At 37.9% G+C, this 20,451-nt stretch overlaps 1 long non-coding RNA gene across 3 annotated transcripts in view; it reads left to right on the top strand.

Moving 5' to 3' along the window:
* Positions 1 to 20,451, top strand: part of LOC114151850 (uncharacterized) — a 131,863-nt gene that overhangs the window by 33,808 nt on the left and 77,604 nt on the right. For all 3 annotated transcript variants that reach the window (XR_003597027.1, XR_003597029.1, XR_003597028.1), the window contains exon 2: positions 12,382 to 12,522. This is a non-coding gene — a long non-coding RNA (uncharacterized LOC114151850). The remainder of the gene's footprint in view (positions 1 to 12,381; positions 12,523 to 20,451) is intronic.

The following is a 20,451-nucleotide window of genomic DNA, read 5'->3' as shown; positions in this document are numbered from 1 at the left end:
AGAAGTTATTCAAAACTGATCCTTTTTTGACTCATTTCTCATCAAAGATGTCTTGGTTGAATGAAAATAATTTTAAATCGAAGTTTCTCAGGGGTCTGAATAGTTTTAGGCTCAACTGTAACTCTGCTGACTCTGCAATAAACCAAAAACCAGGAAGTTTAGATATGACATCAAAGGCCTTGTAATATAAATTACTCTCAGGGATCGGACAGGATGAAGCACAGCATCTGCATAATATGTTGCCTGCATGGAACTATTGAACATTTCTGTGAAAGGCCATTCAGATTGTGACAGCAGCAAAATGACAGTCTGATCTATTTGAACACCTGTAAACAAGTCAAGCAACCACGATTCATCTTCCAGATCAGATCCATACAAATGTTCTGGTTTGATGTTGGCGTAGAAGGAGGAAGCTGCTTTGTTCGTTGGGCGATATCCTTCCTCACGGCGGCAGTGAAAGAGAACGCCCTTCTCACACAAAGGGTAGTCTCACTCCTTCACTCTGTTTATTTTTAGTCATAACATCCACCACAATTGAAAGTGTAGGTCAAGGTGAGGCTAGGACACTTGTGAAGAGGTGGGGTGGATGAGGAACAACAAACAGATGTTCTTTGATGATAATTGCAGAGAAGGGAAAAGGATTGTGGAAAGCAGGCTTGTGAAGCATTCACTTGTTGAGGCTGTCCCTCCTGCCCCTCTGGAGCCTGGTAGGTGGGGATTCGGGGTGTATGCTGTTATAGCCCCAGGAAGCAGAGAAGGCCTGCTGGTGTCATTACCCTTATTTGCCAGAACACACATCTGTTCACAAGAGCAGCCACAAATTTGAATGCCAATACTCTTGCCTTAAACTGGCTGGAAGAGGAGAAAGAGTTTGTGTCACTCAGTGCCAGTCTTCTTAGCATATAAGGTTAGGGAGCCGTAGCCTTTAATCAACTGTGGTTGTCAGCAGGCGCCCTTTACAATGGAGCTGTAACGACAGGCTGCCAGTATTACAGCCGATGAGCAGCAGCAGCAAATGATTGATTTGTGTAAATCATTTTCTTTTTTGCTCTCTCTCACTCTTTTATGAGCATCAGCAGCAGCGGAGAAATGTAAGGATACCGTCACAGGATTAAGTATGGCTGCTTCTGGCTTTCCTTGTGATTAATGACCTGTCACAGTGTTCGTCTGTCAGTAGACGTTCTCACCATGTCTAAACAGGTGATATAGACGGCATTAATATGATGATATATTGTATCATCATATTAAAGTCATACAGTTCTGATTTTGATTTATCAAGCTGATCAGTGTTTTTATTTGAATTTCAAATTAGGATTATTGATAAACATTGGCCAGAGTTTTATTTTGTATATAAATGAAGTGTAGCATTTAGATGTTATCCTATTGGATACTAATTTGAAAGTCATTCATTGTTATACATCACTAAATTGAGTAAGCTTAAATTTTTTTAAAGTGTACTACAGTAGATGACTCATGGCATAATAGCACTCATATAGGTTAGGTTGATTCTGACAAGTATAGGCCAAGACCAAAGTGGACCTCCACCTTCAGGCCCCCTCACTTACCCAAAACCAAGACTATATGTAGTTTAAAGGAGTGGTGTTATGTATTTTCCAGGTACATAGTGCCATTTTGTTGAACACGAAGGTAAATAGGTTACCATTTATAAAAGTGCTGCATATATCAAACATAACTTAAAACAAATATGACTTTGCAATTTGAGGTCATCACAACATTGCTTCTCCACTATGTAATTTACAACCGTTCTTAGGAGAGTTGAACTGAGAAGTAGTTTGTATGATGAGCTCAGCGGACGAGCAGCTCCATCAGGTATTTGCTAATTGTTGCTGCCGCTAGTCTGGTGAAGTTGTTTGGGGAGAGTTGTGGAGGAGAGGTCTCTGTGATGTAGAAACTCGGCTGGAGTCTGCAGCTCCAAGGAGGAGCTTTGTGGAAATAGGCAGCACATTTTCACAGCAAGCGCTTGGGTAGCACTGAATGGTTGCCACGGGGGATTCAAGAATTTCTCAAACATGCATGAAAGAAATAAATCTCCAATCTTTTTGATGAGGGAATAACATTATACCATGATATAAACCTCAAAAGTTGATTTTACATAATATCCAGCCTTTAGGTTGTGTAGTATGCTAATACATAATTGAGACAAATACATCAGACATACATACTGTTTTAGAGAATGTAATTGTGGTTCTATTTCTCAGGAATGAAAAGCCTTTTCTTCTCTCTACATGCTTTCAGCGAGACGATTGCTGAACAGAGGATGATCCTCGCTTTCAGACTCAAACTGTGCTTAAGTGAGGCCAGATTGCAGGCTTAACTGAATCGAGCACATCCACTCTTCTCCCTGTTTTAATTATGACTCTCGATCTCAGATATTGATAGAAATGTCAATCTCTCTGTACAGCTAGCTGTCTTGTTAACCAGATATTTAAGGAATACTTCCCTTTTTCCAGGGGATTTTTCTTTATTGTGTCTCCTGACCTTCTGCATTAAACCAGATAGCATGCAGAAGCTGTGAGGGAAGCAAGAAAGAGGGAAATTGAGCCACTCTACATCTATCTCTCCCCAAGGGGAGTCGTGTTTCTCTTTGCACCATTTATTTGAAAGCTATCATTTCCTGGGATTCATGGCTGAAAAATGGCATTGATTCTCTGGATGATAGATGCTAAGTGTCCTCCTATCGACATGCCTATTGACAGGCCTGTGTAAATTCAGGATCTTATTACCCTGCTGGATAAATGATACACCTTGTGAACAAGGGGGCTGCAGCTCAGTCGATTTCGTAGCCTCTGAACATCATAGCGCCCAGTGTCACTGCTAAGCACTGAGCAGCGTTTTGTCAAAAAACATCCTATCTTCCTTTCTGCTGAATAATTAAACATAATGAGACAGACAGATGATAACATCCCTCTGCAAAGCATTCAGCTGTTAAATAGAAATAACTACTAAACATTTTATTCATTACTGTGCTGCACCTCGGAAGGTCAAATCTTAATCTAAAGCTGTTTTTTAATCTAATATCCCTGCCTGGAAAGTTTGCTGTAGCATTAAAGTGACTTATGCGAAGCCCTAAACCTACCCAACGTGCTCCGCAGCTTCTATACTGCATTGTTTACAAGGGCTATTTTTCTTTGACTGTGTAAGGTTTATTGCATCTTAATCTTACCCCTTTTGTAGCAATGCCTGCAAAGGCGTTAAGTAATGTCCCACTGTCAGCGTCTTTCTCTCTCTCAATTTGTTTTACAGTAATACACAATTTAACCTTCAGAATAGCATTTGCAGGTTCATAACACTTGGAACAGGTGTAATTTTTCTAACAAACACGTCTGCAATGTGACCCTATTTATCTGTGTTTCTTGTAATACATTGTATTAATCTGCAACCCATTCATGACCCATTATTTTAGCTGGACAATAACTCACTCTTAGTGTTGCGGGAAATCTTTTCAGTCCAGTTGTGCTTCGGTGTTCCAGCTTGTGATCCATTGGAGTTTGACTTTATAGCGTTTTGCACAAGAATCCATGAGCCATTATAGGTTATGAGGAGTGAAATGGGCTCTTGTGAGGCACTCAGTTGAAAAGAAAAGAAAAGGAAAAAAATCAGGCTTTATTGCCATCTTTGATCTTTAATAGTCTTCTGATGGCTTTTGTTCAGACACAGGAAGAGCTGATAATTAGTGCTGAAGGTGAGAAGTTTATATGCAGTTATCATGTTACTTTTGCACATTTTGACATGTAATTAGGTTTTTTTTTCCAGGTCAAAATGATGAGGTCAAAAAACAACTACAGTCATTTATAAAACTTAAAATTTATATATATATATATATAGGCTTAAAGATTTTCATACACTTCATCAAATATCGGTTCCATGCCTTTTTACAAGTTGTAATGAAATCACACACTTTTTGTAGCCATCAACATGGTAGTGACCCAATTCTGCTTGGATATTTGATCACTTTTTAAAAAAAATCATATTAAATGGAATTCATAAATTGTCAACAAAGCTGAAGTTTGTGCCATTCCTGAGGCTGAATTCTAGCCTACTTTATCTCTTTTAGATGGTAAATGTGATCATTGTCCTGCTGGAACACCCATTTATGTCCAAATGTAGAGCACTTTCTTCATTATTACATCTTCTTCTCATACACCAGCACCACTGATAGAAAAATGTCCCCTCTGCTTAATCCATCCACCACCATACTTGATGGATTTATAAGGTTTAAAAACCACCTTTACGAATTGAATCTTCTTACCATTGTGGTTAAACAGCTTAATCTTTGTCTCATCAAAAGTTCTTCTCTGGAAGGTATTTAGCATTTGTAGAATGGTTTTTGAAAGAGTAAAACAGGATGAAATTAGGTTCCTGGAATGGGACCAGCCTAAACTCAATTGAATGTGGATGGGCTATTTTTAAAAGAGAGGTCTATGTCAGGAAACCAGCTAATTTAAATGAACTCTATCTATGTCCAATTAGATATCCAGGTCAGATATTTGGGCAGAATTATGCCAACATTTTTGCTTTAAACCTTGCTAGAAGATATTTTTTTAAATATTAAATACAGTGCGGAAATAATTTTAACAATTTAGTTTAGATCACTAATGAACAAATTCTCACATGCGCACCTGTTTCTTTTGAAACAAAGGTTTAAAAGCCATAATAAAATATTTATGCCCCTGATGATTGCCTTTTCATAATTTTTCAATTCAACATCAGCAGCTTAATCAATGCAACCAGGTCTAATCCTTCAGTCAAATGCAGGGGATAAAGCTGAACTGCAGTCATAATTATATTATTTTAAAAGCACAGCCGTGCGGTTACCACAAACTGAACTGCTGCACCAACACTTACTTCTCCTTCTCATTCTAAAGATAAATTAGCTGCTTCTAAATAATGCAGTGAACCCTAATTCTCTTTGATTAGTGGCGAGTTAGATGATGGCGACCCACTGAAATTGGTCATCAACATAAATAACGAGCAAATGAACTGATAAAATGCAAAGTCCTTGGCCGTCATAAATCAAACGGAATCTACTGGCCGTGGAAGCGGGTGGAATTAGAAGTCCATGCTCCTATTAATTATGTTGCCTTCTGAAGGCGACAGCGTGATAAATCAGCGCTGAAAGGCCCTTCACTGGCTCAGCCTGAGGAGTTCGACTGCCTGCAAATTGCTTTGTGTACGCTCCTAATTGTTTCTTAAATAACCCACCTTTTTGAGGCAGGTTAGAAAGGTACTCTACCAAGACGGGTCAAGGAAGTCAGTGCTGCACTCAGTTTTTCTGTGACATTGTATTATTGCTGTATTCAGTGAACAGTTTAAGTTCAATATAAAAATATTTTAAATTGAATTAAGTATATTGTCTGAATTTTTAGTAGCTGGACTTTGCAAAGTAGTTATTAGTAATCAGTATCTTTATTGCATTAGTTTTTTATTTATTAAAGTGAGTTTGAAGAAAGGGTGTAAAATTTTCTTGAAAGAAAATAGGGATACTATTTCGGTATCCCTATTCTGCATACTCAGAATATGGACTATAGCAGATCTCAGACTTTTAAAATTAGCTCAGAGTTCCCACAAATGATAGACAACACTTTAAATTAGCAGGTTGTTAACCTATATTCTTTTGCATTTGACTTTTAGTTTTCCAAGCTAAGCAACATCTGTATCACAGGATTCCTACAGATTTTCTTTGACATAAATTCATTATTTTCTGAGCTAGAAGTTCCCTGGAAATGTAGTTGGGTATGAAAGACAGCTAGATCAATAGATGGATGGATTGTCGGATTTATGTTTTACAGACCTATGTAGGGCATATAGCCTAGATATACCAATATTTTCCCTTGCTTTGTTTTTATTAGTCATGCTTCTTGAGGCCTTGAAAATGTTTGAGTAAAATACATAAATCAAATTGCATACTTTTCCAGATTGTGTTAGACTATGTCGTTCCTATACAGTATTAGATGTGCAGAGGCTGATATGCTAACAACTGCTCCATTCCAATACTGTACATGCAGAAACAACTTTGGAATAGTTTACTTCACCTGAGTCATTTGCAATCCTTGTGTATAATTTCTCCTGGCTGTGACTGTTTTTGTCAAATACAGTAAAATCAAATGGATAAAAAATTAAATTGCTTCAACTTTTGTGCCATGTAATAATGATCATTTTGTGTACTGAGAGTGTTGCCTCTTAAAGTACAACCAACTATAAAATACTGCATTTGGCCCAGCAGCTTAATTTGCTTGTTGAGCAACAGAAATCATCTAGCATTTAGTGTAGGGTTTCCAGGGTGTTTAGCAGGAACGTGCAGTAAAGTTAAATTGTGTGTGCTGTCTGAAACGCCAGCGGTCATACAATGTCAGTGTATGGCTTTGTGCTTCTGTAAGGGTGTTTGATGAAGGACTGAGTGCTTTGATCTACTGACAGCTCTACAGAGGAGGCGTGAGTGCGTATGTGTGTATGTGCAGCATGGCAACTTCTGAAAGTTTCCTCTATCCTTTTTTTGAGCGCTAATACAAAATGGCTTCTTGCAAAGGCCCAGAAGTCTCCAATATAAATGCCATCAAGAGTTTTTTTCTTCAAATTCTTTAAAACTTTGCATTAGGGTTGTCCTATTTTTCTGCATGTGTAAGCCAAGTCATCGTGTTACGGACTTAAAGAGTAAATCTCTTTTAGAACTGCGACACCTTTCAATACCGAAAGTATTAAAAATAAATAAATTCTAAGGGGTCTTTACCACTGTTTTTGAAGGTGGATATTAATTAGGCACTTTTGTACAACAAAAAAGCCAAGGAGTGATAGCTTAAGCAGACACAACACCAAGGCAACTGCGAGTGCAGTTCATGCACATAAAGTTAATCAGGTAAGAAAATTTATTGTTTTACAAAAAAAAACTTAGGGGATGTTTTATTTCTGTGTCTGAGCTAAATGAAATTGGAAATATTTCAATGTGTTTCAAGTTATGGACATGTGACATGATGCTGTGGGGAAAACAAAACAGTAAATTGACTTTTAGAGGGTGGCTGACATGATAGATTATATGCCTGGAATATTGTTCGACAGTTAATATTGAAGCAGTATAGTTAAACCCCCTCAAGTAAAACATGTAATAATCATTTGTTGTACAGTGGGATTTAAGCAATCTCTGTATGGCTCGCTAATGTGAAGAAACAGGCTGCTTTAAGTTTGTGTCTATATAAGTAATTAACCTGGTCATAAAAATTAGAAGTTCTACGTTCTCAATTCTTGGATTTGTCAGTTCTCTAACCTACTGCTCCAAAACCACATTTTTCCCGATTTCACCAGTTAACTCAAAAAAAAATATTAATTCCTCTTGGAGGGTTAGGTGTATCTAATCTTTTACTTTTGCCAGCATGTTTATTCAGAAGGATGCGTGGTGTAGCAGTTGTTAACACTGTTACATTATAGCTATGGATGCACAATATAATGGCACAAACATTAGTACCAGCCAATGCTGGTCATTTTTTAACATTAATAAATAAAACTGGGTCAATATTAACAACCAATATCTATTTGCATCATGTTACCATTGTTTTTTTGGAGAGGTAGGAGTGGAGGTTGGTCATGTGGTAAAGTCAGCAGGGTGGTTGTTTTTTTCCCAAGGTGCAAAAAAATATACAAAATCTGTAAATATTGGTTATCAGTCATAACAACAATATTTATTTCAGATATCAATATTGGCTCACATTTTCATATCGCTGCATTCCTAGTTGTAGCAAGAGGGTATTGGGTTTAAATCCCAGCCTGGACTGTTTCTGCATCGAGTTTGCATGTTCTTTCTCAGCAAGCATGGGAGAACGTCTTTGTGTACTCCATGTCCATGTTAGGTTATTCCCCCTTGGGAGTGAATGAGACAGTTTGTGTGTGTAAAGCTGTTTGTCCTCTGTGTTGCCTTGAGACAGACTGGTGACCTGTCTAAGGTGAATCGTTCTCACCCAATGACTCTTGGAGATAGACATCAGCCCCCCTAGGTACCTGGATGTTTCTTCTGACTGGAACTAATGTTAACCCCTTGTAGTAGAAGTCTGACTTGAATCTGATAAAGAGCCTGTGGATTGAGTTAAAGATTAAGGTGTTGGCAAGCCATTACTTTAACCCTATGAGATTAAACAAAAGGCATTCTTTGTGTTTGATTGTAGCATGTTGTGCTGTCTGAAGCCTCTTTGTCCATCCGACTCATCCAGTGCTGTTTCTGTATGTGCAGTATTTCCTGTTGCTTTGGTTTACACACAAATAGTTTTTATTAATTTTCAAACCATGTACACCAAGTTTTTTACCTTTATTCAGTCTTAAAGACTTGGAACTCATTACCAATGATAAACCTCTAGAATACTTGAACTATGCAGTTAGAACAAGGCTTTCATTGCTATGTCAGTTAAGATTTTTTCACTGATTATTGAGGATTATAAAACAATCAGTAACATGCAATTTTTTCAAAAATAAAATGTTAACAAAAACATATAAGATATTTGATGAGACCTTTAGTTTCTCATATCTTTTGAGAGATATCTTAAATGACCATATTTCTTGTTCTTATATGCCAAAGGTATGAATACGTTTGGGCCCAGCTGTGTATGTGTTGATATTTGTCCTTCTGGTGACATTCAGGCCAGTCACTGGTTGAGGTTTGAGTTTAAATAATGTTCCTGTGGGCTTGGAGGAATAATGGTCTGGGCTCTCGTGACATTGCGTCAGTGCCAAGGTGACTGACTCGAGGACTGATTGCTCCCTCTGTCTCCCCCTCTCTCTTCCTCTCTGTCCATTCCCCCTTCTCACCCTGTCAATAAGCATCCTCTTGTCTGATGGAGTCACATCAGGGCAATGCAGCTGACACCATGGTGTCTTTATTTCCTGCAGCAATCCTTTTACAACACACATCAGTGGTGATTAATACACTGACAGCAGCCGGGAGGTTACCCCCCCTTACTGCCAGCCAGCTACTGTTTCTGACAAACACACTTCTCACCTTACGTACCTAAACACACTTTATTGCACCTTCTTCCTTGATATATGGTTTTCATCAGGAGAAAGTAGAGAAATGGTGGTTCTACATTCTTCTTTACCCAGTTTAGAATTAAGTGATGGGAGCAGATGATGTTTGCTACTCCAAATCTGTCTTTTACATTAAGCACAACCTGTTTGTCCCGCTTGCAGCTGTCTGCACAGTTATTAAACCAGAGCTTTTCCGATTTAAATTTATGGCACCCATTATGCAGGAATTTACATTTCCAGGTGTTGCATCTGTTTGGCTTCAGGTAGGGGTCACTTTGATTTATTAATATCCACAGTTTCATCTGCTAGACAACCATTGACATATTGTCACCCAGGGCAGCTTGTCTCTTTGTCTTCAACAGCTGTGACAACCTGTGTGTTATTAACTCCTCGACTGATTATGCAGAGACACAGACCGAATGTTCCCCCGTCTGTGGGGTCAGATTAATGCCTATAATAGCCAATAAACAGCAAATCATAGACTTGAAACTGAATGTGGAGTTTCTCATTATGTCTCATCAACACCTGCTTTGGAAATCTTGTGGAAGAAGAGATAAGTTAGCGGTCTTCAGGGGTGATAAGACCATCTGGGTCATTCGATGCCATATGTTCACACTTTGTCACTGTTGAACAGTTTCAGGAAAATGGTTTTTTATTCTTTGTGTGCTTGGGAAATATGCTCTTTAGCTGCTCAGCACTTCAGATTTGCTACTTAGAGAATAATGCAGCAATTAAGTGTTTTGTCCAATTATTTTTATAAATCAAATGCACAAATACTTTGTGCTTTTTGAAATGAAATGTATTCAACTATTTGTAAAGATTAACTTATGAGTAAAAATTTCCATTTTTGTTGTCAGATCTTCCAGTACATCTTCTAACAATATTAAATATAAGCATTAATTTGAACAAAAATCATTTTGAGTACTAGAGATGCACCGATAAGAGCTTTGCAGCCCATTTCTGATCTATTTATTTGTATGAGGATTAAAAATAATTACAAAATAGAAATTTTGAGCTCTTTTTAAGGTGGGATTTGGTTGCAAGATCCAAATCAGAATTTATATCTAAGAAAAACACTACAACCCCAACTTGTATTCTTGTTGCAAACTAGAAAACAAGTGGGCTTTGATATTTCCTCTTTGTTAATATTATTAAGGTCATGAGTCAGAATTTCATTATTCATGTATTCAAACACTGTGCAACGTTTTCATAATTTTTTAGTATTATGTGTTATATTGGTTTATTATGATTCATACTTTAAAAGTGACTAATGAATAGTTTATTTAACTAGCTTTCACAACCTTTTATGCACACAGTAGGTATTTTAGACACTGAACTCTTTCTTGGCAGCCTCCAATTTCTCTGACAAAATTAATATTAAACTAGGCATTTTTTATTCTAACGGAGAAGTAGGAAACATCTTTCAAAAAGAATGTATTGTCTTGTATTAGCAATTAGCATTACTAACTAGTCAAGTGTATTCCCTGAAGTTAGTAGATATGTCTCTTAGCTAAACCCTGACTTGAAAAGCCTGTCAATATAATCCAGATTAAATCCAGCTCGGTCCATGACACATTGCAGTACTGTAGTAGAGGGTGAAGCTGTTTTGACCCTCTGTCTGTTTCTCACACGTTAAATGAATAGCTGACATTGGTTGTTGTGTTTTAAACCTTACAGTAGCTTCATACTGTAAGGTATGAAGCAAACACACCTATTAAAGTGTGTTTGCTTAAAAGTCAAATATCTTATTGACAGGATGGGTTAAGGTTCCTTCCCCCTGTAACAACTTCCACACTGAAGAGTGTCCAAAGTTGCACTTTGATACTGACAGGAAAAAGACTGGATTTTTAACTTTCTGATTGGCTAGTGACTGGTCAGGGCCATTTGAGCTAGAAATTATGAGATTACTATTTCTGTAAAATTTCACAGAATATCTCAGAATATTAGAGAATACAGCAGAAAACCCAGTCATTACAGAGAATGTAATCTATTTTGGCCTCATACAACACAACTTCCACACATAAACTCCCAATCAGCGGGATGGACTTCTGAAGCCCATTGATGACCCCAGTTGTTAGGAGGCAGCAAATGTCACATGCTGAGAGATTGTCCCCTCCAGATCCCCAGATGCTACTCCCACCTTCTATCATTAACTCTGTGTCGGAGATCATAATTAGATCTCCTTGGGGCATAAGTCATATTTTGTATCCGGCTAACATTTTTAAAAGTTGTCATTCTAATTATGCAGTCCGAGGCATCATGAGTCAGGTCACTCTTTTATCAGGTCGTGTAATTGCAGTGACTTGTCTTCAAGAAATGTATCCCAGTGCAACCACTCTGCCATGACTCATAGTAAGAGTAAAGCTATGCAGTTAGGTTTGACTTTATCCCCTGGTCCTTGTGTAAAGCGCAATCATAACCTTTTCTGACGGCAAAAAAGGACATGTTAATGTGATTTGACAAGGGCATATTATGCACAACAAATATGCATAATTTGGCAAAAAATTGAACAGAAAATTGGAAATAAAAAAGGAACAAAGTAGATTTACATGGTTGGGTAGTCTGAATGTCTGCTATCATATTCTCTCCTGCCGCCTGCATAAAAAGCCACAGAACTGTAACAATGGGTATCAGTGGAAAGTGCTTTAAAGTTAAAGCTGATGGATGGCTTGTCAAAAAAAATAATTGCACTGGTTGGAAACTGGGTCTGCGTGCTTAGAAGGGGGAGAACAGGATCTACAGAGAGGATGATGGGAAGTGACAGTGGTCTGTCAAGACGTAGTGGCTGCCCAGAGTAGTGTGAAGCCCCAGCTAGAAGGTGGCAGAACAGAGCAGGCTGTCAGAGCGGGAAAGTGCCTTTAATACATTGAAAAGAAAAGGAATCCGCCTGTCAGACCTGTTCAGCCAGTCAAGGGAGGAGGAGGGAGCATGGAGGAATAGGTGTAGACATGGTAGAGCTGGACGAAGCCAGCCATGCCACTGGCCTGGCTACAGGAACTAACCATCTAGCCGACTGAGATGGATTGTGAGCTGCTTGAGGCGGCTACTGGCTCCAACTGGTTCCTTTTGCTGTGACAATTCATTAATCAGTTTGACAGATGTGGCCTTATTACATGGAATATTTGACTCTTGAGTGATTGGATTGTCCAGTGCATTTTATTAGAAGAGCAGTTCAGTGAGAAATGTGGCCCTGTTGTAAATAACATAAGCCAATTATTTTTAAGATGTGTGAGCTGAATTGAATTCACTTTTGACGGCATAGGTGTCAAAAACATTCCCATGAAATTTTGGTCCATACTGACATTATAGCAGCAGCGCATTCATGACAAGAGTCTAATTTTTCACCCTTTCCCGCAGGGGCTCTATTGAGATCTGGTGACTGTGGAGTGCAGTGAACTCACTGTTGTGCTCATGAACTCAACAGAGATGATTTGAGCTGGAAGTGGCCATCAGAAGATGCTCTCACTGTGGATGGACTTCATCAATAACAAAAGAAAGGTAGGCTTTGGCACTTATCCAAACCCTTACATGTTGATTTTATTTAGTATTGTGTAACAAACAAAAATTTTTGACAATTAACTAAGGGAAAAAAAAGTTTTCCTAATGCTACTATTGCTGAAAAAGCCTTGGATTTAAAATTTCAACTAATATTTCTGAATAAATCATTGCTGTTAAATTAACGCATTATTTCAAATGCATCCTAATACTGCAAAATTGCAACCACATGTAGTTCATAATTAAAACTTTCGATGGTAGTACAGGGTTTCGATGTGGTCTAAAGCGGTAAATGGATTGACTGAATGGACTGACTTTGCATATGACACTAGCAGTCCACTTAACACTTGAGCCACATTTACCCATTAACACTCAGACAAGCACATAGTCATACACAAATACACAAGCCAGTATGGAACTGGGAATTAAGTCACACAATGTAATGTGGCCGGCTATTGTTCTCATGACTGCTCTACCGCAAAGCAACTACTCTATCCACTGTGCCACATTCACCATGTGGCATGTTGTGCACACAAAGATGGTATACTGCATACACTAGTTGTAGTGTATGCAGTAGCTGATTATTGGAGCTACTGCTACGTTTTTATTATTCCAAACCAGTTTGCCCATTCTCCTCTCTCCTCTTGACGTCAATGAGACAGTCTTATTCACACAACTGCCACACACTGAATATTTCCTCTTATTTAAACTATTCTCAGAGTAACTTGTTTGGGAAACAATCTCCACACCAGATTCAAAGACAGACAGATTCCCTTTTTTCATCATACTGATGCTCAGGTTGAACTTCAGTAAATTCTATATTTCTGAATGAAATGGACTGACTTGCTATGTGTCGATAAATTCAGAAAATATACCTAATAAAGTGGCCAGTCAGTTTAGAGTCGCACAAAAAACCCATGAACAATGTATTATCCATTTATCTGCTTGATTCCTGCAAAAGTGTCAGTTTTTATTTTTTGTTTGGACAATGACATATAGACTGACCCAACAAAGGATCAAGTGCCGTGTAGACAGACAGCTAATAGATAGGGAGGCAAAAGGAGCCTCATTTGGAGAGGAAGGGACATTTGTGCTGCCAATATGACAAAAGAAAAGTCGACAAGCATTGATCCACGCTTGTGGATGACAGAGTAAAAATTCAGCAATAATCATGACAAATGAGGAGAGGCACCACAGCCGGAAAATTATCAATAATCCACGGCTGAGAAGAAATGCCAAGGTCAGGAAGAAAAGGCTGCTGAAGTTGTCTTCAATTGACTCTGCCAGGTGATATATTGGTGAAGATAGGGGGAACAGCCTTTAAAGCACAGTAGAAGTTGCTAATTAAGTTTGGATCCCACTGAGACATGAATGTCCCTCAATATAGATTCCTTGCAAGAGCCCACTGAATGCCAAGGGCAAAGAAACCATTATGTAACACAGTTTTGGGTGGTTTTGATCCTTCACAGGGGAGCGAGTGGATGGATTTAATATATCAATAACTCAATCCTTCTTCCAAGGAAATCTGAAGAAGGCTGAGGTGTTAGTAATGTCATTTATCATGGCAAGTCAGTTTTGATGTAAGCTTCAGCTGAAGGGATTAATCAGATTTGTGATGTACCTGTCAAAGTCAGGGTCATGATGGCTGGGCTCTGAGCTGCTTTTTCCAGCATTTTTAGGTCAATTAGTTGCAGGCTAGTGCAGAAAGTCTAATCGACAAAAAGAGGATGACCAATAGTTTGTTCCAACTTTGAATTTTTTGGAGAATGAGTCAGTTTAGAGTTGCACAAAAAACCCATGAACAATGTATTATCCATTTATCTGCTTGATTCCTGCAAAAGTGTCAGTTTTTATTTTTTGTTTGGACAATGACATATAGACTGACCCAACAAAGGATCAAGTGCCGTGTAGACAGACAGCTAATAGATAGGGAGGCATCCCTATCTATTTCCTTAGTGTGTAGGAAATACTACAACACTAAGACTTTGTTGTAGTATTACCCATCTTCTTCACCTTTACCAGTTTTTGCCCGTGTATCACTCCCATGCATTGGTGTTTTAACCCTTCCTACATTAATGTTGACGTTGAAGAAGTCTTATAAACTGGTCCAGTTTATACATTAAATGTAGGGACTTTGATCACTGAGCAACCAAAATATCTGTAAGCAAATCCCTGCTGCTAAATAGGATGTTGATCTATTTATATATATCAGATACATAGACTTGTCCTTAGAGTAGACTACAAGTTTGTGCAAAAATGTGAACTGTTCCCATTGAATTGCCTCATGGCTGTAATCTGAAAAATTCAAATACATAATATCATAACTCCAAAGATAGGAAATAGTGAAGGAGTGAAGTAAGCAGTTCCCAAATAGATGGTAGCTAAAATGTTTCATCAAGTAACTACAATATATTACTAACTTTGAATACACATATGGCAGCCATGTGCTTCATACACTCAGCCTCCTATTTGTTGTAACAGGGATGGTATGAAGGAAATTTATTTTCCAGTTCCTCCGCAAAGCTACCATGCACTCTGACATCTTGTAAACATCAGCAGCAGCTCTGCAGAGCAGCCTGTTGTCTATGAACGGATGTGAACAACCCAATAGGCAGCAGCTCATTCACATGAAAGACAGACATGTTGTATTCCATGCATTGCACCAGTCAATTTAAGTATGCCTATCAGTCTCCTTAAAAATCAATTAAGGCCCTGACATTTTCATCAATCAATGAATGCTCCCAAAATGTCCTGGACAATACAGGAAAAGTGGATATATCTTGGAAAAAGAGGACATTTGGTCATTCTATTCCACAGCTAAGAGTTCTAGGTTAATTAAGCAATTACACAGCTTAAAACTTTAGTTTTCTATAAAATGTCAACAGGTACTTTCTTTTACCTTGTGAGTGATCTAAGTCTAAAAGATGATTAAATGTGTTTTCAAGTTTTGTTGGTTAAATTAAGCCAACTGCTTGGTATGAGAAAGGGTTACTGAGTGTTTTAAATGCCACTAAAAGTTGCTAAAGATGTAATCACCTCATTTGCATAATTGGTCATCTGCATGTAATTTCAATGGGCACTGTATTAGCACTGAATAATGTAATGGGAGTCATACTAAGTGAGTATCAATCACTATAAATGGGTTTAGAACTAGAAAGGAACTTTTATATTGTATTTCATTTGTCTGGATTGTTTTTTATTCTAAGCTCCTCTAATAAAACATAATTGTTGTGGACATACACATTACCACTCTAAATAGACCTAAAATAAACAATACAAGTATAGTGATTTGTTGTAGTACAGGGATTTATTTGGGGCAAAAAAAACAAGGAAATCACTGGCAGTTTCTTAATTCTTGGTAAAAACTTGCCCCTGGCTGTAAACTATTTGCGTCATACAGACCCTTAGCTATTGAAAAACAATCACTTCCTGGAGACTTGGGCTCTGTTGACGTTTTAAATTTTACCCAACCCTACATATGTAATGTGCCAGTTCGTCCCTATGAAGTTTGCCAGAAATATCCTGCTTTGTAAAAAATTTTTAAAATTCTCCACTGCTAGGACAGAAGTGCCAAGCTGAATGAGGCGACTGTTAATGTTAATTCAATATTTGGAAGAGTGGTTAAAATAGACTGAACAGCTTTCTTCACTTTATCCGCTGCAGTTGCCAGTGCAGAAAAACTATGTCATCGTTCACAACTTCACCTTCCATTCGCTGATTGTCCTGGTAGCCATTCTACCGGAGGAATTCAAGTAAATAATAGGGAGCCCAGACTGTGCTGTAAGCGAGATTTTAATCAAGTGGAATAGCGCAGAAAGGTAACGTTCCAGGCTAGGGAAAGAAAGAAGGAACTCTTTAAGCAGCTGTAATAGACAGCTCAATTTGGACTGGAGGACCAGAGTACTTTGGAGAAGGCCAAGAGAATAAAAATTAACAACCTTCTAGTTTTAAACTTTGTAAGTTGGAAACAATGTTTCCCATGAACAAAAGCAGTGTGACTGACAGGCATTTATTCCTGATAAACAGAGGTGGGTACTGTGACTACTGTGACTTAGCTGGGTATGTATACTTGAGTAACTTTTTGAAAAAACTAAAATCTTCATGAAGTAGTTTTTCTGCAGCATGTTTTTTAATTCTACTTGAGTAATATTATTTATTAGTAATATTATTTTTGAACTCTTACTTGAGTACAGTTTTTGTTAGCACCCTACCTAACTCAAGTTACTTCACTCAATGACAAACAAGCACATTTCAATCAAAAATGCACCAGATGAATGCTGCGTTTTCATTACAAATACGCAAAAAACTTTGTTGATATTCTGCTAATGTCGAAAAAACACAATTTCGTACTTGTGGTGTTTTGATTAAATAAGAAACACAATTAAAATCACCGGTGAATAACGCTTTTCACATAATATCATCAAAAAACATGCTGCACCATTATCCTACTCTTACTTTGATAGAATATTTTGCTGTTGCTACGCTACCCACCATTTTTGATGATTAACAATATACTATCATTTAACAGTAATCTTGCACAAGATTGTTCATTTTTTACACAAGATGGCAATGCCGTATATAAGAATTAGTAATCAACAAATAATAATTTAAATTGAAATTATTTCCTTTTAGTATAAAGAAAAAGCATGATTTTCTTTCTGACAAAAATACCATTTATTCTTACTGCTATAACACTAATGTATAATCTATTGGTTGTCAAGGGGCTTTCTATAGCTTTAGTTTCTTGTTATTTTATTAAATTGACTTAACCAGAATAAAATATTCCAAATTTTGTTAGTTTTGTGGTGCAAAATCTCTCGTATAGTAACAAATATTGTAATACAAAAACAAGCTGATATGAATTGGGAGTATATTTTGGGTAAATCTTGCAGTCTTACGAAGAATAATAGTTGGCACTACTTTAGTTTATTCTGTACTTTGTCTTTCATGACATTAAAATTTTTGAAACCTCAATACATCTTGATACCGTTGTCATGCCCATGCCAGCTGTAAAACATTAGTAAGAGCTGCTGACACAGCCAACTGAGCTCCTTTTTGTGTAATGCAAATTATGCAATGGAATTGCAAACGCACTAAAACCACCAGTCGGGCTTTTTAGACAAAGTTCAATGGGCTATGGGGTCAAAAAGACAAGAGAATAATTTACTAACTGTGTCATGCTCTTGTGATCAAGTCGTCATTCTGGCTTTGGGATTTGATTTGTGGCCTCATTGTGAAAAGTGGCATCTGTCTGTAAGTATGCGCACTTCAGGGAAGGTGTGCTTTCTCACATCTGTGGTCTAAACTAGCATGCTGCTGATAACAACAAGCGATATTAATCCTTAGCTGGTAAAATCCGTCACGCTGTAAAGAGAAGAGACCAGAGTTTAGGTGTGAAACAATTAACCGTCCACTGCTGTTCATTTGTTAAAGCTTGTTTGGTGTGCCTGCCAGGTCTGTGTATTGTTCACATCCATTCACACAGAGGGGTAAATTTTGAATACTATTAACATCATTATGTTACACCGCCTCAAGAGGGATGATCACTCTGCTGCCCTGACGCTGCCCACACACTTCCTTTGCCTTTGCTGTAAGGATAGGGAACAGTTCCTGTTTTTCTGGAACCATCTGTAAGGAAAGAAAACAGCCCAAGGTAAAAACGATGACTGCAACCTGGCAAAAGATTAAACAGTCCCTCAGAAAAAGCCATTAATAATTCTCATATTTTGGAAACAGACCATACATACCGAATCTGTGGTATTTAATCTCCTCTCTCTGCGAATAAAAGAAGGTCAAATGGGAGGGAGAGACTTTTTTCCCCTCTCCAGCTCAGAGTGATGGGCCTAGGTTTTCCAAGGCACGCCATTTGTCTGTCAGGACTGTGAGTGGAGCCAGTGATTTAGTTTCCATCACATGAAGCTCATGTCCGGTTGATGATACTGCCAGGCGGGATATGGGGAGAATTTGTCACCTAGAGCTTTGACAGGGAGATAATTGCTGATAGTTAGCAGAATAATAGGATGTGTGCCTTACTAGCCTCTAAGGGTTTAGAAATATTTGTTTTGCACTGTTTAAAGCATGTTTTCCCGTTTCGTTTCAAAATGTACTTTGACAGAAACACTCAGAGAAAGTTCAATAGAATCAAGGTCTGCGCTTCCCATATATCGAGGTGGATATGCAGAGGTCAGGCAAGATACCCTCTGTCCAATGAGTGTTTTAGATACCACCTCAACACCTCTATCAAGTGGCATCCGCCCACAAACAGCAGCTTTGCCAGTAGCAACAATGAAGAGAGACATTCACAGAACCAAAGAACGACATCAAACTTTACAAAACCTGGAGATGTTCTTAAAGTTTTTTCTAAATAGTGTCTTAGTGAACCAACAGAGCTATTTGTTGCTTTTCTGTTATTTAAAAAACAAACAAACAAAAAAAACAATTTAAGACTGGTATGCATTATGTTTGTAGTTTTTATGTAAATACTGTGAGCGCTTTCCTTTGTCAGAGTTTTCACTGCTAGAAGTTGACTTAAGGTTTGCTAACTTTGTATCTGATAGGCGTTTTAAAATGACGTTTTGGAAGCACGGAGGCACAAGGTGTGACTTCAGAGGAAACTGTCTGTGCTGAATTGAGGCTGCGATAGATAAAGTGCTTTAGCAGTTAACAGAAAGATTTAAATAAAGTAGGGTTTTGTACTCCATCTGATTTTATTTGAGTACACTAGTCTTGCTCTGTTTTCCTTTTGAATTTTTATGAAACAGTGAAACTTTTTTTCTCTCAATGTACTCTTCAGTCTGCACATAATAATGTTTTTAAAAACATCATATTAAATAACTGAATCAATAAGACTATTTGCTTAGGGGGGCTGTGAGGCTTTTTTGAGATTCCAATAATTGAAATAAAATTTTGAGCAGCTTTTTTGATTACACTTTCTCGAGTCTATTAGGGTGTGCTTTTCGATAATCCTCCCAAAAACCTAATTAAACATTCCCACAGAATCATGCTGCCTTCACCATGTTTTTATTGATAGTTTAGATTTCTGATCCACCCCAAAATCTAGTTTTCAACAGATGAACTTTATCTAATTCACAGTATTTTATGTCATTGTCAAACCAAAATATTAAATGTTGAAGACCACTTTAAACGGCATGATGACTACTATGTTTAGTTTAAATCACCCAGTGTAACCCACAAGATCCATCTTCTAATAATTTGATTAGAACACTTGGATGTTTTGTAAGTGTTTATTATACCATGACAAACTCATACTGGCCAATATGTCTAGTCCAAACTCTAACCTCCAAAGAGAAGCAGTTTTGGAAAATATATTAAATATTTGACAATTGGCTTTGAAAATCTTCACAATCCCAGATTTTATCCATTCGAGGTCTTTTAATGGTCTGTGTTAAGGCAAATTTCAGTATCTTTAAAACTATTCCCCTGAACTAATGCGAACAGAACAAGCCAAGGTTAAATATGTATCTGAAGTTGCACCATTGCCCAAAGTGCTTCCTGATTTCCCTTTCCAGTGGTGTTTGGCAGGAGAATGAGAGGATAAGTATTGTGTGTTTTACATTTTCCTCTAATGTAGGACAGTGAAGACCTTTGTTCAAGCTTAATTTGACCCAAATGTTGGCAACATGTACTGACACCCATCATGGAGAGGCTTACTAAAAGACAGGTCACAGCAGACAGCTGTGATAGATGGAAGCAGTGAAAAAGGAGTGATGTAGATAAGAGAAATGTGCCAGAAAGCTCAGCTGTGGGGGTTTAGGGAATAATCTCTCTATAAAAGCCAGCAGTGGGTCAGAGAGCGCTCCTGAACCCCTCTCTCCTTATCCCCCATCCTCTTTGCTTTCCTCCTGTGTGTTAACTAATGCTCACCAGAGTGCGGCTTGAACTTGGGGCTGGCAGGGCCACGCAGTTGGAACC

The sequence above is a fragment of the Xiphophorus couchianus genome, chromosome 10, assembly GCF_001444195.1.
Source record: "Xiphophorus couchianus chromosome 10, X_couchianus-1.0, whole genome shotgun sequence".
NCBI lineage: Eukaryota > Metazoa > Chordata > Actinopteri > Cyprinodontiformes > Poeciliidae > Xiphophorus > Xiphophorus couchianus.
The sequence above is the reverse complement of the archived record's forward strand: the minus strand, read 5'-3'. Positions and strand labels throughout refer to the sequence as shown.